General features: G+C 35.4%; 2 pseudogenes; both read right to left on the bottom strand.

Moving 5' to 3' along the window:
* Positions 1 to 3345: 3345 nt before the first annotated feature.
* Positions 3346 to 4344, bottom strand: LOC121228079 (protein argonaute 4-like; annotated as a pseudogene).
* A 7492-nt stretch (positions 4345 to 11836) lies between these two features.
* On the bottom strand, positions 11837 to 16073 carry LOC107963356 (protein argonaute 4A-like; annotated as a pseudogene).
* Between the last annotated feature and the right edge of the window lie 4426 nt (positions 16074 to 20499).

Here is a 20499-nt window from a genome sequence, read left to right as displayed (position 1 = left end):
ATATAATAAATAATATATATAATAAATTAAAAATAAGTTTAAAAGTATATAAAAAAGGGGTGAAATTAAAAAAGGTTGAAAAACTAAGATAGACGAAGAATAAAATAAGAACAAACCAGAGAGAGTAAGAACGTAAGAGGGAGAGAAATTTGAGTGAATGCTCTCAAGAATTCTTATTGCTTCCCAAAACTCCAGTGATTTACAATGAAGGAAGAGGCCTCTATTTATAGTTGAGCCTCCCCAAATTCAACGGTACAGATTAATTACATCAACGGTTAAGATTAAAGGATATCTACAAATTAAATCACCAAGATTACAAAATCATATCTTCTAAGATTGTATATCATATCTAAGATTGCAATCATATCTAAGATTGTATTATATCTAAGATTGCAATCATATCTAAGATTGTATCATATCTAAGATTGCAATCATATTTAAGATTGTATCATATCTAAGATTACATATCATTGAAGATTATATTTCCATATGAGTCAAGCTTGTAGATGGACCTTAAATTTTTTCAAGTAATGGGCCATTCCGATCGGGCCAAATTATATTTGTAATTCTGGACTGAACTTGGACTTCGTTTTTTTTGGGGTTTATTATTTTAAATACTGAAATGGGCCGGGCAAAATTGAGTGTCTACAGCTGCCCCTCTTTGCTCATTGCTATGTAATAGGAATTGAGCAAAGACCATAAAGGACCAAATTTGCCCGGCCTAGCCCAATCTTTGCGATCTTTTCCTCGAATGGTCTTCTACCTTCTCCCTACGACCTCAAGAATGCTATGTTGATATCTTTGATCTCTTTTCTACCGAACACAGAGACACTGAGTCTGCTTCTTCGATTTGTGAGGATGTCAAATCATCTTGAGTCTGTTTGAGAACATTTGAGAATCATATCTGCAAGGTCCTCGACTTGTTCCTTGTAAGCACAAGGATGTCTAAACCATCTTGAGTCTGTTTGAGAACATTTGAGAGTCATGTATGCAAGGTCCTCGATTTGTTCCTTGTAAGCACAAGGATGCCAAACCATCTTGAGTCTGTTTGAGAACATTTGAGAGTCATATCTGCAATGTCCTTGATTTGTTCCTTGTAAGCACAAGGATGCCAAACCATCTTGAGTCTGTTTGAGAACATTTGAGAGTCATATCTGCAATGTCCTCGATTTGTTCCTTGTAAGCACAAGGATGCCAAACCATCTTGGATTTGTAAGGATGTCAAATCATCTTGAGTCTGTTTGAGAACATTTGAGAATCATATCTGCAAGGTCCTCGACTTGTTCCTTGTAAGAACAAGGATGCCTAAACCATCTTGAGTCTGTTTGAGAACATTTTAGAGTCATGTCTGCAAGGTCCTCGATTTGTTCCTTGTAAGCACAAGGATGCCAAACCATCTTGAGTCTGTTTGAGAACATTTGAGAGTCATATCTGCAATGTCCTCGATTTGTTCCTTGTAAGCACAAGGATGCCAAACCATCTTGGATCTGCTTCAGTATAAACATCTAAAGGTTAGATCTGCTATATTTGAGAACGTATGAGAGTCAAATCTGCTATTTCCTCGATTTGTTTCTTGTAAACACAAGAATACCAAATCATCTTGGATCTGCTTCAGTATAAACATCTGAAGGTTAGATCTGTTATATTTGAGAACGTCTGAGAGTCAAATCTGTTATGTCCTCGATTTGTTCCTTGTAAACACAAGAATACCAAATCATCTTGGATCTGCTTCAGTATAAACATCTGAAGGTTAGATCTGCTATATTTGAGAACGTCTGAGAGTCAAATCTGCTATGTCCTCGATTTGTTCCTTGTAAACACAAGAATGCCAAATCATCTCGGATCTGCTTCAATATAAACATCTAAAGGTTAGATCTGCTATCTTTGATCTGTTCCCTATAAACACAAGGATGCCAAATCTGCTATCTTCAACTTGTTCCCTATAAACACAGGGATGCCATGCTGAAATCTTCAATCTGCTTCGCAAAGAGCACAGGAATGTCAGATCTACTATCTTCGATCTGTTCCCTATAAACATAGGGATGCCAAATCTTGTTTATTTGATCTACATTGTCCCATAAAAGACATAACCTGTAGAATGCGTATGAGTTCATGCCTATGATCGAAGTGAGTCAAATTCTCCTAATTAGACATGTTATAATGCAAAATGTTATGAATATGACCCTTATTTCGGGCGTCATCACTCATTCCCTCATCGAAGTTTTAACTTTATACTTCTTGATGTATCAATCATACTCTGCTTGTATGCTTTGAATCAACTTAGTCCTATTGTGCCATTCTCCAAATGTTGTGACCCGCTGGAGATGTTTATGAAATGATTCTTTCTTAAGATCAATTTAAAATGTCCAACCACCTTTTGGACTGAAGAAGAAATTTCCCCGAGTACATCCGACCCTCAAATATGGAAATTCTTTAAACAATTGTCTTGTTTCAGTTTCTTGTATTATCTAGAAATTTCCAGAGTAATATGCAAAACTTCGTTTGTAAAGATATTTAGTTCATCAATCATTATTTCTATGCAACAAACTTTATGAATAATGGGACGAATAAATTGATCTTGAGGATAATGATTTATCAAAAAGACAAAGGAGGTTAATCTAGGAATCTATCTTTGAGAAGAAAGAGAATCCAAAGATAGTAAACAGGACAAAAAATCAGATGCCCCAGATATCGCCGCTTGAGCGTCTATACACCAGCTCCATGAAGACTTTCTTAAGTTCAACATGTGTTTAAAAGATCCAAAGTAATTCATTGATGCCTCGATATGTAACATACTTCACTTCTCGTCGAATCCGGTATAGCAAGGTCACTGCATGACTTTCCAAATTTGAGCTACCCTTTCGGGTTTTCAACTCAAAACCCCTTTGGTCTCAAGGCACCCTTTGCGGGTTTTCACTTTGGCCTCTCCATTTTTTTCTTTTTTCTCTTTATTTTTTTCTCTTTTTCTTTTCCTTTTTTCTCTTTTTTTTGAAATAGAAGTCCCAAAGTGCCCTTTGCGGGTTTTCACCTTGGCTTCCCTTCCCCTTCAGACAAAGTACTCTTTGACTGAGTCCGAATTCACTGGATCAGATAAATTCTTCCTATCCATTTCTTGTCAAAATCAATGCACCTCTAGAGAAAGCCCTTTTCGTAACATATGGCCCTTCCCAATTCGGTATCCTTTTGCAAGGTTTCCATTATGAGATTCTTTTGGACGAACCTTCTTTGTCATAAGTCTGTGTCATCCATTCTTGGTATATTTGCTTTGGATGAATACTTTCAAGTTAAGTTTACTAGAGGTATTCAATTCTTGACTCCATCAAAGCTTGGAGGAAAAATCTTGATTCATAAACCCATGAGAAAGGGATTACCCCAGCAGCCATCCTGGCTGTTGTTTGTCAAACTCTACAAAAAGATGGTTCAATGATTCTCAGCAGACAAGAATGAAATTGCTGACTTTATCCTTCAACCTGGAAAGCTGAGGTACAGAGATTACTCCTGGAGCATACATCCCACCATGACTCGATGATGTTTCTAAAGCATCCCTAATCTTCATAAATTGCCCCCAACTGTGAAGCTGCCAAATGAGCGTAGCAAATAGGAGGCACAAAAAATATGGCTGCAGTGCTCATTTGATACATGTAGGATAGAGAATGAACAAACTCTTGCAGATCATCAGCCGAAAACCCAGCCTGGTCTAAGAGAACATGATAGTGGGTCTGCCTCGTGATTCCAATCATTCCAGCATGGGTACCAAGGTAAAATTCATTGTTCTTTGGATGGCATACTTTGTTGTCAATGACAGTACCATGTAGCACATTGTCAGGAGATCCCTGCTGAAAAAAAACTTGGTATGATGGTTTTTCATACAATAATAACCACAATCTTTAGGGTTCCACTTCTCGCCAAGGAACTTGCAAGCCTCAATAACTTGATCAAAACTTGATTGAATTGAGACTCGCTAACCCTCTCCCTGAAAGTAATGATTTGATCAGGTTTCCTCTTCTCTGAACTTGTATAGAAGTCTAAGAGAGCTTCCTTCATGATACCGTCATCAACTTTGTCAGAAACTGGTTTTGAAGAAAGAATCTATCATTTTAAGCTTCAGAGACTATGTACGGCCTGATGCCCCATAGCCGAACATCAATGGCCACCGCTTGGAGCTAACCATCGCAGGTATTGAAGGCACATCAGACTGCTCAGGAAAGCCAAACAATGCACCCATTCCAAGGATGATGGTTGGAACCTTTGAAACAACTAGAATTGAAGGTGTTTGCCCCAGCGTAAGCATAAAGAGTAGGCGGTAGTTTCTTATGCCAATTTTTACCATTCTCGGTCATCTTTTGTAATTTGTTTTTTCTTCTTTTTCTTTTCTTTTGGCAACCTTTGTTGTACTGTGGTATGACGCATTATCTTTGAAAAGACTGCAAACTTTTGGCATTGTGCAGTTATATATAATCTTTTTTTTTGAAATAGATGACTTTTGACTTTGTAATATTGGCATATGAAGCTATCTCCCACTCTTAATGGAGTAGTTGACATCTACAAAGATGAGTCATTATCAGCTTGAAACTTTTGATGAGCTCGGGCCCATAACATACATGCCCCATAAGTCTTTACTCCTTTAAATTTGGCATTCATTGTACAACTCATGCGATCCCTTTCCATGGTGGACCAACAGTGCCCCAAAACCTCATGTTTATCCTGGCAATTGCAAATCCTCCTGCATGCGTTTTTGGACCATATTTTTGAATTCCCATAATAGTCTCAACAAGGTCTTGTTTTGTCTCCTCAACTAATTCCAATTTCGCAATCTTTCTTTCCTCTAAGGCTATATTTCCTACCACCACTTCATGGGGTAAAAACCATTTTCAACAAATTCAGAAACAAGTCACAATTTCTGTCACCTTCAAAGTACTGAGATTCCTCTAAACACATATCGCACTCAAAAGGAACTCTGAATCTATAGTATCGTTGCCCGTGTCATTGATATCTAGGGATCTATGATAGGCACACAAAAGAATATACAAGGAATAAATGAATTCAAAATGACTATTTACATGAAATGAAAATTTATAAAGAATGTCAAAGGTCAAAAGAATCAGAATGAAAGAATATTTACTCGGATAAATAATAAAAGTATGTTTTATTGAAAATAAAAATGTCTGAACATGAGCCCACTTCTCAAAAGAAATCTCATTACTCCTAGGCTTTAGAGCAACAAGAGTGTTCTGAATATTACTCCGTAAAATTCCTAAAGATTACAGGAAGTTCTTCTGCAGTCCAATTGTTTAAAGAACTTCCCGGTTCGTAAGGGCGACTGCCCTCAAGATTTCTTTATTTAGTCCCTTCCTCATGTATGACATTGATGGGATTATTTTCATTTCCAAACACCCCCTTCTTCGGGTAAGCTATCCCTCTTGACACAAAAGTCAGGGATATGTAAGGGAACGTCTCTTTTTCACTTAGCCGTGACCCTCTTCTCTCTCTCTCTCTCTCTTTTTCTTTCTCTTTTTTTTAATAACTTTAACTAATCATGGTCTTTTTATAATTTAAATGCATATAATGCGATGTAATACAAATGCATGAATGCAAAAAGGTATCGATCTCGACTTAATTTCATTTAGAAAACTTTATTTAGAACAAGAATATCTTTACATATGGATGGATTACAAATACGCCTTCGTCCTATGGCCCAAAGTTTTAACTCAACAAAGCTAACTCTTGACAATGATTTGACTGTGCTCAATGTATCAGCTTGTACCTTCATGGTCCGTAAATGATCTACTACCATCCCGAATTTGAGCTATGGCTTCACTCATAAGATAATCTCTACATCTATGGACACCCCTTTTGTGAAGTTGTTTTGATTATCTTGAAAGAAAGATTGGCAAACAAGTGGACATTCCTGCTTAACATGCTACCTTAAAATGATATTCAACACCTTTAGGGTTTCTTGAGAGCTTTCAGATTCCTGTCCACGCAAAGCATTTTGAAATGCTTAGATGGGTATCTTCTCAGCATAGTTAATCTCTACTTTAAAGGTCTTTTAAATGATATGGACTTCTTTAATCTCATTCTTTTGTGTCCATTTTGACAGATCATTAGGGCTTGCATTTCCATTATCTCTGATAAGTGCAACATAGTGAACTTATGCTTGTTGTATGGTCTTATAATAAATAAGCCTTTTACCATCATAGGTACAATTCTTTCCATCCAACTCACCTTTGTAGGTCCACGCATTCTATCAATCATTTTTCTTCCAACATTCTTACCATCGACCATCTTCCTGTGAAAGAGAAATGTTGTAATAGTGGAAATGTCCATCAATACTCTTCTTGTTCACCTTAAAATGATTGGTGAGTACATTACCTTTTGCCCTGCAGCACGCCTTGCCATAGAGTGTCGAACAATCTTCTTCGTATCTAATTCTGCTTTGATTGGAAACAACATTAAGACGCACTAGTGGCGGAAGAGGCAGGAATTCCAAGACTGCCCTTGTTCCCTCCTGTTCTTTCCATTTTAGCTCACTCCCTCCCCCTATGACATTCATCAACTTCCTCACAAAAGTTGGAATACAGTTAGCCCTTGAGTAAACTTTATCAACTTGAATCATAGGACAACGCCACAAAATTGAATATTCCTCCACCACGGGTACCATATAGGCTTTCCCAAACGTAAAGCAACTGTATACAAGATTCCAATACTAAGTGATGGCCCGAAACAAATTCTCGTCTATTCCCAAGTCAAGCAAGTACTGCAAGTCCCCATGGTTGTTGTAGAACAACTGCTTGGCTTCGTTACCCCATTGATCCCATATTTCCTTTAACTCATGCTGATTATCCTGTGTGATACGAATGTAGTCTGACAACTCTGACACATATCCCATGGCTAGACTATTTTCCTTTACTAACTGACTTAGAAACTGACCGAAAATCGATACCTTTTAAATGCGAAATGATATGCAACAAAATAAAGGAGATAGTTAGTATCACATGATAACAATAAACTCAAAGATAACCTGCAAGGTTAATAATTACGGTATAATTCTATTTAGGTTGAGCTCTTACGGTCCTTATACATGTGGTTTAGTTCTAAAGTTGAGGTACCTGAACCAGCAGATTCCTCGATCCTCACCCATTATAGGCTCATTTGAATCGAGTTCAGTTCAGGGGGACACATTTCCCTATGGCTACACGGAGATGAAAATCTCACGAAACCATAGGTACGGATGTATCCCGAAAGTGATCCACTATCCTGCACGGAGGCGAAAACCTCACGAAGGCGTAGCTTCTCACTCCCACTTAAGGGTGTGACCACAACGGTCATGCAATTGCAATGCGTATTAGGATATAGCAACACATGCAATAACACAAACAAATGTAATGCAAAGAAGATTAAATTTTAAAATTTTTAATTTCCGACATTAAGAAAAGAGATAATAAATTACACGGCTTGACTCTCTTATTAGTCCCCAGTGGAGTCACCAAGCTGTCGAAACCATTTTCAAATGGAGTTTAGGAAAATAGGAATCGACTTTAAGAAAAATGAAAACGGGAGTCGCCACCAATCTTTTTAGGTGTGATTGGATCACCTTATAAAATATTTTGTTTTAAAATCATTAGTTTTGGTGTACGAAATCAGAAAATGGGTTCGGGAGTCGGTTACGTACGAGGAAGGGTTAGCACCCTCGTAACGCCCAAAAATTGGTACCTAATTGATTATCAAGTGTCTTTAATGTCGGAAATTCAAAAATTTTAAGATGCAATCCTCTTTAGAATATTTTGATTTTGAAAATTGAGATTCACTCGTATCAAAATATTGACACTAAGTTCGCCCCCCTTTTCGAAATCCCTATCTCGAAACGACAAAATGTCACATCCAATAAGTTAGGACACAACACTTTGAAATTCCATGACAATTGCTCGTATTTTGAAAACCTTAAAAAAAAATTAGAAGGGTACTTGACTATTCGAACTCAACGAGAAAAGTTGCAACCCAATAAGTTAGGGCACTACTTTTTCGAAGCTTCCAAACACCTAGCATTGCCTTTTTATTTTTGAAAACTTTGAAGTCTCGTTTTTAAAACTGATGCATGAAGGAGCACATTAACATAATAAAACATAACATACAAGATAACATATTATAGAAATAGGTAAATAAAAGCATAATAACAATAACATAAATGTCATACATTAATTAATATATATATAAGAAATATAAAATATGGCAAATTTTAAATAAGTAAAATATACATAAAAAAACAACATATATTAAAGAAGAATAGATAAAATATATAAACATGTAATTCAACATATATTTAAACATATTAATAAACGAGAAAATGATGCATGATGTATGATTGTATAAAAACAAAACAAGACAAACAAATACAATAATATATAAAAATAATAATAATGATATAGTAACATATGTTATCAAGCAATCAACACTTTATAAAATCATGAAAATAGCATTTAATACATGGACAATTTATAATATAAAAAATATAAAAAAGTTTAATAAAATAAAGTGAGTAATTTGGATATATGTGTATATAATTAAAATACAATTTAGAAATGGGTGATAATAATATATTATAGATAAACTTTAATTTTAAGATAAAATAATAAAAAAAATATGATATTGTATTATATCAAAAATATAAACATTTAATAATACATAAAAATATAGTATTTAATAGTGAATTTTAAAATAGATAATATATGATAGTATATAAAAATAATAATAAATGAAATAATTTATAATATATAATATAAAAATTTAAGTTTTTAAAATAATGTATAATATAAATAAATATATAAGATATATAAGTTAAAATATAATATATAATAATAATTTACAAATTTTGAAAATATAAATAATATAATAAATAATATATATAATAAATTAAAAATAAGTTTAAAAGTATATAAAAAAGGGGTGAAATTAAAAAAGGTTGAAAAACAAAGATAGACGAAGAATAAAATAAGAATAAACCAGAGAGAGTAAGAACGCAAGAGGGAGAGAAATTTGAGTGAATGCTCTCAAGAATTCTTATTGCTTCCCAAAACTCCAGTGATTTACAATGAAGGGAGAGGCCTCTATTTATAGTTGAGCCTCCCCAAATCCAACGGTACAGATTAATTACATCAACGGTTAAGATTAAAGGATATCTATAAATTAAATCTCCAAGATTACAAAATCATATCTTCTAAGATTGTATATCATATCTAAGATTGCAATCATATCTAAGATTGTATCATATCTAAGATTGCAATCATATTTAAGATTGTATCATATCTAAGATTACATATCATTGAAGATTATATTTTCATATGAGTCAAGCTTGTAGATGGACCTTAAATTTTTTCAAGTAATGGGCCATTCCGATCGGGCCAAATTATATTTGTAATTCTGGACTGAACTTGGACTTCGTTTTTTTTGGGGGGTTTATTATTTTAAATACTGAAATGGGCCGGGCAAAATTGAGTGTCTACAGCTGCCCCTTTTTGCTCATTGCTATGTAATAGGAATTGCGCAAAGACCATAAAGGACCAAATTTGCCCGGCCTAGCCCAATCTTTGCGATCTTTTCCTCGAATGGTCTTCTACCTTCTCCCTACGACCTCAAGAATGCTATGTTGATATCTTTGATCTGTTTTCTGCCAAACACAGAGACACTGAGTCTGCTTCTTCGATTTGTAAGGATGTCAAATCATCTTGAGTCTGTTTGAGAACATTTGAGAATCATATCTGCAAGGTCCTCGACTTGTTCCTTGTAAGAACAAGGATGCCTAAACCATCTTGAGTCTGTTTGAGAACATTTGAGAGTCATGTCTGCAAGGTCCTCGATTTGTTCCTTGTAAGCACAAGGATGCCAAACCATCTTAAGTCTGTTTGAGAACATTTGAGAGCCATATCTGCAATATCCTCGATTTGTTCCTTGTAAGCACAAGGATGCCAAACCATCTTGGATCTGCTTCAGTATAAACATCTAAAGGTTAGATCTGCTATATTTGAGAACGTATGAGAGTCAAATCTGCTATTTCCTCGATTTGTTTCTTGTAAACACAAGAATACCAAATCATCTTGGATCTGCTTCAGTATAAACATTTGAAGGTTAGATCTGTTATATTTGAGAACGTTTGAGAGTCAAATCTGTTATGTCCTCGATTTGTTCCTTGTAAACACAAGAATACCAAATCATCTTGGATCTGCTTCAGTATAAACATCTGAAGGTTAGATCTACTATATTTGAGAACGTCTGAGAGTCAAATCTGCTATGTCCTCGATTTGTTCCTTGTAAACACAAGAATGCCAAATCATCTCGGATCTGCTTCAGTATAAACATCTAAAGGTTAGATCTGCTATCTTTGATCTGTTCCCTATAAACACAAGGATGCCAAATCTGCTATCTTCAACTTGTTCCCTATAAACACAGGGATGCCATGCTGGAATCTTCAATCTGCTTCGCAGAGAGCACAGGAATGTCAAATCTACTATCTTCGATCTGTTCCCTATAAACATAGGGATGCCAAATCTTGTTTCTTTGATCTACATTGTCCCATAAAAGACATAACCTGTAGAATGCGTATGAGTTCATGCCTATGATCGAAGTGAGTCAAATTCTCCTAATTAGACATGTTATAATGCAAAATGTTATGAATATGACCCTTATTTCGGGCGTCATCACTCATTCCCTCATCGAAGTTTTAACTTTATACTTCTTGATGTATCAATCATACTCTGCTTGTATGCTTTGAATCAACTTAGTCCTATTGTGCCATTCTCCAAATGTTGTGACCCGCTGGAGATGTTTATGAAATGATCCTTTCTTAAGATCAATTTAAAATGTCCAACCACCTTTTGGACTGAAGAAGAAATTTCCCCGAGTACATCCGACCCTCAAATATGGAAATTCTTTAAAAAATTGTCTTGTTTCAGTTTCTTGTATTATCTAGAAATTTCCAGAGTAATATGCAAAACTTCGTTTGTAAAGATATTTAGTTCATCAATCATTATTTCTATGCAACACACTTTATTAATAATGGGACGATTAAATTGATCTTGAGGATAATGATTTATCAAAAAGACAAAGGAGGTTAATCTAGGAATCTATCTTTGAGAAGAAAGAGAATCCAAAGATAGTAAACAGGACAAAAAATCAGATGCCCCAGATATCGCCGCTTGAGCATCTATACACCAGCTCCATGAAGACTTTCTTAAGTTCAACACGTGTTTAAAAGATTCAAAGTAATTCATTGATGCCTCGATATGTAACATACTTCACTTCTCGTCGAATCCGGTATAGCAAGGTCACTGCATGACTTTCCAAATTTGAGCTGCCCTTTCGGGTTTTCAACTCAAAACCCATTTGGTCTCAAGGCGCCCTTTGCGAGTTTTCACTTTGGCCTCTCCATTTTTTTCTTTTTCTCTTTATTTTTTTCTCTTTTTCTTTTCTTTTTTTCTCTTTTTTTTTGAAATAGAAGTCCCAAAGTGCCTTTTGCGGGTTTTCACCTTGGCTTCCCTTCCCCTTCAGACAAAGTACTCTTTGACTGAGTCCGAATTCACTGGATCAGATAAATTCTTCCTATCCATTTCTTGTCAAAATCAATGCACCTCTAGAGAAAGCCCTTTTCGTAACATATGGCCCTTCCCAATTCGGCATCCTTTTGCAAGGTTTCCTTTATGAGATTCTTTTGGACGAACCTTCTTTGTCATAAGTCTGTGTCATCCATTCTTGGTACATTTGCTTTGGATGAATACTTTCAAGTTAAGTTTACTAGAGGTATTCAATTCTTGACTCCATCAAAGCTTGGAGGAAAAATCTTGATTCATAAACCCATGAGAAAGGGATTACCCCAGCAGCCATCCTGGCTGTTGTTTGTCAAACTCTACAAAAAGATGGTTCAATGGTTCTCAGCAGACAAGAATGAAATTGCTGACTTTATCCTTCAACCTGGAAATTTGAGGTACAGAGATTACTCCTGGAGCATACATCCCACCATGACTCGATGATGTTTCTAAAGCATCCCTAATCTTCATAAATTGCCCCCAACTGTGAAGCTGCCAAATGAGCGTAGCAAATAGGAGGCACAAAAAATATGGCTGTAGTGCTCATTTGATACATGTAGGATAGAGAATGAACAAACTCTTGCAGATCATCTGTAACACCCCGAACCCGAGACCGTCACTGGAGTCGAACACGAGGTGTTAACAGACTTTAAACCACTTATAAAAAAAATTTCCCAGAAACTGCCAATCTGCGTACTAGTCGCTTTAAAAATCATATCTTGAGTTCAGAAACTCGGAATCCAGTTTCGTAAATTTTCCCTGAAACTAGACTTATATTTCCATCTACATATTTTTTTCTAGAATTTTTGGTTGGGCCAATTAGTACAGTTTATTAGTCAAATTCTCCCATGTTACAGGGATCGACTACACTGACCTTTGCGCATTACGACTTGGATATCTCCCTGTACAGGGCTTCAATACTGATGCCGTTTGTTTCTATAGAAACTAGACTCAGAGAGGAATCTATACATATATGGAATGACTCCTAATTGTCTCTGTTTGATTTATAATGAATTTCCAAAGTCGGAACAGGAAATCCAGAAACCGTTCTGGCCCTATCTCACGATAACCTGAATATCTCTTAACATACTGTCCATATGATTGTTTTGTTACTTTCCTATGAAAATAGATTCATTAAGGTTCGTTTACATAATTTATTCACTATTTAATTCCATTCCTACTATTTTTAGTGATTTTCCAAATCTACATCACTACTGCTGTCAGCATCTGCCTTTAAGGTAGACTTTACCTATTTCATAGTTTCCATGTTTCAACTAGCCCTTTTAGCATAAATAGCACAAATTATGATAGTGATTAACCATTCCCATGGCCAATCCTTGTTAAGCATATCCACACCTGTCAATAACCATATCCATACCAAATGATGTAACATTATGCTCAAACATATATAAGCCATTTTCGCATGGCTATCCAAAATTATACAAATCCAAAGGGTCCATGACCCACAACAAACGGGTAGTCCTATACATGCCATATCCAGAGTTCAACTAAAAGAGTACCAAATGGGCTTTGATAGCGTGGATGACTTCGACTTCGATGATCCCGAATCCGATATCTAACGAACAAATCTATAAAACAGAAAGCCAAAGCAACGGGGTAAGCATTTTAAAGCTTAGTAAGTTTCAAGTAATGAAATCGGCTTTGACTAAAGTATTACATTCACATAGCTAAATGAATCACTTTATTAATACAAATTCTCATAAACATACTTACTTCACATTTCATCAACATATACACACAAGGTATTAACCTATCTAAAAGCTGAAAGTTCGTTAGTCGATTGAACGAATACTATTTAAAACGAATCGACTTTTCCGTTGCACACGCAAACATACCTTATCGTTTGGGTTTTTCGAGCGTATTAATTGAATTTATTACAGCACAACACGCTCACCTTCGAACCCAAGTTTCTTCGGAATTTAGCCGGATATAACCACAAGCACAAATGCCCTCGGGTCTTAGCCCGGATATATCAACTCGCACAAATGCCTTCGGGTCTTAGCCTGGATATATCAACTCGCACAAATGCCTTCGGGTCTTAGCCCGGATAAAATCACTAGCACAATTGCCTTCGGGACTTAGCCCGGATATCATTCAAATGCTCATGCACACATATATCAACAATCATGACACATCCATATTTCACTTTCGTTACTAAGGCTCAAACACAAAGCATTTATTAAACCTTTCCAATTTCGGCTCAATAGCCACACACAAAGAGCATGATTTCAATTGGCTTTATAACATAGTCTCTATGCACATTCGGCTATCCATCATAGTATGACTAATCATTTCATTATAATTCAAATAGGGTCATTACTTGAAGACTTACCTCGGATGTTGTCGAACAACTTTAATGGCTATTCAATTACTTTTTCCTTCCCTTTATCGGATTTAGTTCCCCCTTGCTCTTGAGCTTAAAGAATACAAATAGGAGTATTCAATATTTAAACCAATAATATGAATTTATTTATCACATTCGGCAATCACATATCATTAAATTTTCAAACCAAAATGTCATTATATGACCACATATACACATATCCATATACTTAAGCTCAATAATTATAATATAATATCATGTACTCACTTTAAGTATATTGCCGAATATACTTAATCATACATACACCTAACCAAAATAATTTCTAAAATCTTTATATCATTTATACACTAAGCCGAATACTCTTACCAAGTTCACCTATATTCTTCAACAAATTCTTCATTGATCAAACACATATTCGGCTAAAGAAATGGCAATTTTAGCAACTTTTGATTTAATACTTAATCAATTATAATACATCTAAATATTCTTTTCATATTATTAACTCAAATCACATACATTATTTAATATAACATTTTCACATTCGGCATTAGTATCAACCATAGTAGCCGATTCTTCCTACTTTGTACCCATGCATCTATTTGATCCTTAGTTAGTTCAAACACTCACACACTAAGATTCATCCAATTTTAACAAGAAATAAAATCCTTAATCCTCAAACTACCATGGCCGAATGTTATAACCCAAGCCACATATATTGTTCCTCAAGGCCCTTCAAGGACCACATTCGGCACCTCCTTAATAACAACCCAAATTTCAACCTTCAAGAAAGAAGAAAAATATATATATATGTGCTAAGAGCTTCAAACTACTTGGCCAAATATCAAACCTCCTAACAATCAAAACTTAAGCCATGGAATGATTAGAACTTGAACTAACCACCTTCTTTATACAAAATTTTCCAAGAATTTCAAGGTACTTACCTCCTCTTAATCCTCATCCAAACCGAACATAAAGCAAGAGAACTCTTTCTTCTTCCTTTGATTTTTCGGTCAAGAAGAACAAAGAGGATGAAGCCTTTTTTTTTCTTCTAGTTTCGGCAAAATGGGGGAGCAAGGATGAAACAACTTTGGTTTCTCCTCCCACTCCCCTCATATTTTATTGTTCTTAACACAACATGTTGTCATAAACTTTTCATAATATGTTTTACCCATCACAATTTGTCTATCCACCTTGTCATGGCTGGCCACTACTATTTAGGGGGGAAATTGACATGCAAGTCCCCCCTTTTTATTTCATGCACTAATAGATCCTTATGCTTTGACCTATCACATTTCAAAATTTCCTCACATAAGTCCTATTTGATAAAATTCACTTACAATTAACAAAATTCAAACACAAAATTTTCACACATGCACATGTACATATAATGAGCATCGATTACGACGGTTAATTATTTTTATGACTCGGTTTAGTGGTCCCGAAACCACTTCCCGACTAGGGTCAATTTTGGGCTGTCACATCATCAGCCGAAAACGCAGCCTGGTCTAAGAGAACATGATAGTGGGTCTGCCTCGTGATTCCAATCATTCCAGCATGGGTACCAAGGTAAAATTCATTGTTCTTTGGATGGCATACTTTGTTGTCAATGACAGTACCATGTAGCACATTGTCAGGAGATCCCTGCTGAAAAAAAAACTTGGTATGATGGTTTTTCGTACAATAATAACCACAATCTTTAGGGTTCCACTTCTCGCCAAGGAACTTGCAAGCCTCAATAACTTGATCAAAACTTGAATGAATTGAGACTCGCTAACCCTCTCCCTGAAAGTAATGATTTGATCAGGTTTCCTCTTCTCTGAACTTGTATAGAAGTCTAAGAGAGCTTCCTTCATGATACCATCATCAACTTTGTCAGAAACTGGTTTTGAAGAAAGAATCTATCATTTTAAGCTTCAGAGACTATGTACGGCCTGATGCCCCATAGCCGAACATCAATGGCCACCGCCTGGAGCTAACCATCGCAGGTATTGAAGGCACATCAGACTGCTCAGGAAAGCCAAACAATGCACCCATTCCAAGGATGATGGTTGGAACCTTTGAAACAACTAGAATTGAAGGTGTTTGCCCCAACGTAAGCATAGAGAGTAGGCGGTAGTTTCTTATGCCAATTTTTACCATTCTCGGTCATCTTTTGTAATTTGTTTTTTCTTCTTTTTCTTTTCTTTTGGCAACCTTTGTTGTACTGTGGTATGACGCATTATCTTTGAAAAGACTGCAAACTTTTGGCATTGTGCAGTTATATATAATCTTTTTTTTTTGAAATAGATGACTTTTGACTTTGTAATATTGGCATATGAAGCTATCTCCCACTCTTAATGGAGTAGTTGAAATCTACAAAGATGAGTCATTGTCAGCTTGAAACTTTTGATGAGCTCGGGCCCATAACATACATGCCCCATAAGTCTTTACTCCTTTAAATTTGGCATTCATTGTACAACTGATGCGATCCCTTTCCATGGTGGACCAACAGTGCCCCAAAACCTCATGTTTATCCTGGCAATTGCAAATCCTCCTGCATGCGTTTTTGGACCATATTTTTGAATTCTCATAATAGTCTCAACAAGGTCTTGTTTTGTCTCCTCAGCTAATTCTAATTTCGCAATCTTTCTTTCCTCTAAGGCTATATTTCCTACCACCACTTCATGGGGTAAAAACCATTTTCAACAAATTCAGAAACAAGTCACAATTTCTGTCACCTTCAAAGTACTGAGATTCCTCTAAATACATATCGCACTCAAAAGGAACTCTGAATCTATAGTATCGTTGCCCGTGTCATTGATATCTAGGGATCTATGATAGGCACACAAAAGAATATACAAGGAATAAATGAATTCAAAAATGACTATTTACATGAAATGAAAATTTATAAAGAATGTCAAAGGTCAAAAGAATCAGAATGAAAGAATATTTACTCGGATAAATAATAAAAGTATGTTTTATTGAAAATAAAAATGTCTAAACATGAGCCCACTTCTCAAAAGAAATCTCATTACTCCTAGGCTTTAGAGTAACAAGAGTGTTCTGAATATTACTCCGTAAAATTCCTAAAGATTACAGGAAGTTCTTCTGCAGTCCAATTGTTTAAAGAACTTCCCGGTTCGTAAGGGCGAATGCCCTCAAGATTTCTTTGTTCAGTCCCTTCCTCATGTATGACATTGATGGGATTATTTTCATTTCCAAACACCCCCTTCTCCGGGTAAGTTATCCCTCTTGACACAAAAGTCAGGGATATGTAAGGGAACGTCTCTTTTTTACTTAACCGTGGCCCTCTTCTCTCTCTCTCTCTCTCTCTCTCTCTCTTTTTCTTTCTCTTTTTTTTAATAACTTTAACTAATTATGGTCTTTTTATAATTTAAATGCATATAATGCGATGTAATACAAATGCATGAATGCAAAAAGGTATCGATCTCGACTTAATTTCATTTAGAAAACTTTATTTAGAAAACGAATATCTTTACATATGGATGGATTACAAATACACCTTCGTCCTATAGCTCAAAGTTTTAACTCAACAAAGCTAACTCTTGACAATGATTTGACTGTGCTCAATGTATCAGCTTGTACCTTCATGGTCCATAAATGATCTACTACCATCCCGAATTTGAGCTATGGCTTCACTCATAAGATAATCTCTACATCTATGGACACCCCTTCTATGAAGTTGTTTTGATTATCTTGAAAGAAAGATTGGCAAACAAGTGGGCATTCCTGCTTAACATGCTACCTTAAAGTGATATTCAACACCTTTAGGGTTTCTTGAGAGCTTTCAGATTCCTGTCCACGCAAAGCATTTTGAAATGCTTAGATGGGTATCTTCTCAGCATAGTTAATCTCTACTTTAAAGGTCTTTTAAATGATATGGACTTCTTTAGTCTCATTCTTTTGCGTCCATTTTGATAGATCATCAGGGCTTGCATTTCCATTATCTCTGATAAGTGCAACATAGTGAACTCATGCTTGTTGTTTGGTCCTATAATAAATAAGCCTTTTACCATCATAGGCACAATTCTTTCCATCCAACTCACCTTTGTAGGTCCACGCATTCTGTCAATCACTTTTCTTCCAACACTCTTACCATCGACCATCTTCCTATGAAAGAGAAACGTTGTAATAGTGGAAATGTCCATCAATACTCTTCTTGTTCACCTTAAAATGATTGGTGAGTACATTACCTTTTGCCCTGCAGCACGCCTTGCCATAGAGTGTCGAACAATCTTCTTCGTATCCAATTCTGCTTTGATTGGAAACAACATTAAGACGCACTAGTGGCAGATGAGGCAGGAATTCCAAGACTGCCCCTTTTCCCTCCTGTTTTTTCCATTTTAGCTCACTCCCTCCCCCTATGACATTCATCAACTTCCTCACAAAAGTTGGAATACAGTTAGCCCTTGAGTAAACTTTATCAACTTGAATCATAGGACAATGCCACAAAATTGAATAGTCCTCCACCACGGGTACCATATAGGCTTTTCCAAATGTAAAGCAACTGTATACAAGATTCCAATACTGAGTGATGGCCCGAAACAAATTCTCGTCTATTCCCAAGTCAAGCAAGTACTGCAAGTCCCCATGGTTGTTGTAGAACAACTGCTTGGCTTCGCTACCCCATTGATCCCATATTTCCTTTAACTCATGCTGATTATCTTATGTGATACGAATGTAGTCTGACAGCTCTGACACATATCCCATGGCTAGACTACTTTCCTTTACTAACTGAGTTTGCTCTGACCATATATAGACGTTAGCGTTGTCTTCCACTCTATCAAGAAGTCCGTTCTCCATAATAAAACTCTCTAACTTAGAAACTGACCGAAAATCGATACCTTTTAAATGCGAAATGATATGCAACAAAATAAAGGAGATAGTTAGTATCACATGATAACAATAAACTCAAAGATAACCTGTAAGGGTAATAATTACGGTATAATTCTATCTAGGTTGAGCTCTTACGGTCCTTCTATATGTGGTTTAGTTCTAAAGTTGAGGTACCTGAACCAGCAGATTCCTCGATCCTCACCCATTATAGGCTCATTTGAATCGAGTTCAGTTCAGGGGGACACATTTCCCTATGGCTACACGGAGATGAAAATCTCACGAAACCATAGGTATGGATGTATCCCGAAAGTGATCCACTATCCTGCACGGAGGCGAAAACCTCACGAAGGCGTAGCTTCTCACTCCCACTTAAGGGTGTGACCACAACGGTCATGCAAATGCAATGCGTATTAGAATATAGCAACACATGCAATAACACAAACACATGTAATGCAAAGAAGATTAAATTTTAAAATTTTTAATTTCCGACATTAAGACAAGAGATAATTAATTACACGGCTTGTCTCTCTTATTAGTCCCCAGTGGAGTCGCCAAGCTGTCGAAACCATTTTCAAATCGAGTTTTGGAAAATAGGAATCGACTTTAAGAAAAATGAAAACGGGAGTCGCCACCAATCTTTTTAGGTGTGATTGGATCACCTTATAAAATGTTTTGTTTTAAAATCATTAGTTTTGGTGTACGAAATCAGAAAATGGGTTCGGGAGCCGGTTACGTACGAGGAAGGGTTAGCACCCTCGTAACGCCCAAAAATTGGTACCTAATTGATTATCAAGTGTCTTTAATGTCGGAAATTCAAAAATTTTAAGATGCAATCCTCTTTAGAATATTTTGATTTTGAAAATTGAGATTCACTCGTATCAAAATATTGACACTAAGTTAGCCCCCCTTTCTGAAATCCCTATCTCGAAACGACAAAATGTCACATCCAATAAGTTAGGACACAACGCTTTGAAATTCCAAGACAATTGCTCGTATTTTGAAAACCTTAAAAAAAATTAGAAGGGTACTTGACTATTCGAACTCAACGAGAAAAGTTGCAATCCAATAAGTTAGGGCACTACTTTTTCGAAGCTTCCAAACACCTAGCATTGCCTTTTTATTTTTGAAAACTTTGAAGTCTCGTTTTTAAAACTGATGCATGAAGGAGCACATTAACATAATAAAACATAACATACAAGATAACATATTATAGAAATAGGTAAATAAAAGCATAATAACAATAACATAAATGTCATACATTAATTAATATATATATATATAAGAAATATAAAATATGGCAAATTTTAAATAAGTAAAATATACATAAAAAACAACATATATTAAAAAAGAATAGATAAAATATATAAACATGTAATTCAACATATATTTAAACATATTAATAAACGAGAAAATGATGCATGATGTATGATTGTATAAAAACAAAACAAGACAAACAAATACAATAATATATAAAAATAATAATAATAATATAATAACATATGTTATCAAGCAATCAACGCTTTATAAAATCATGAAAATAACATTTAATACATGGACAATTTATAATATAAAAAATATAAAAAGGTTTAATAAAATAAAGTGAGTAATTTGGATATATGTGTATATAATTAAAATACAATTTAGAAATGGGTGATAATAATATATTATAGATAAACTTTAATTTTAAGATAAAATAATAAAAAAATATGATATTGTATTATATCAAATAATATAAACATTTAA

This window comes from Gossypium hirsutum, chromosome A04, assembly GCF_007990345.1.
Source record: "Gossypium hirsutum isolate 1008001.06 chromosome A04, Gossypium_hirsutum_v2.1, whole genome shotgun sequence".
Lineage (NCBI taxonomy): Eukaryota > Viridiplantae > Streptophyta > Magnoliopsida > Malvales > Malvaceae > Gossypium > Gossypium hirsutum.
This window is presented reverse-complemented; position numbering and strand designations above follow the sequence as displayed.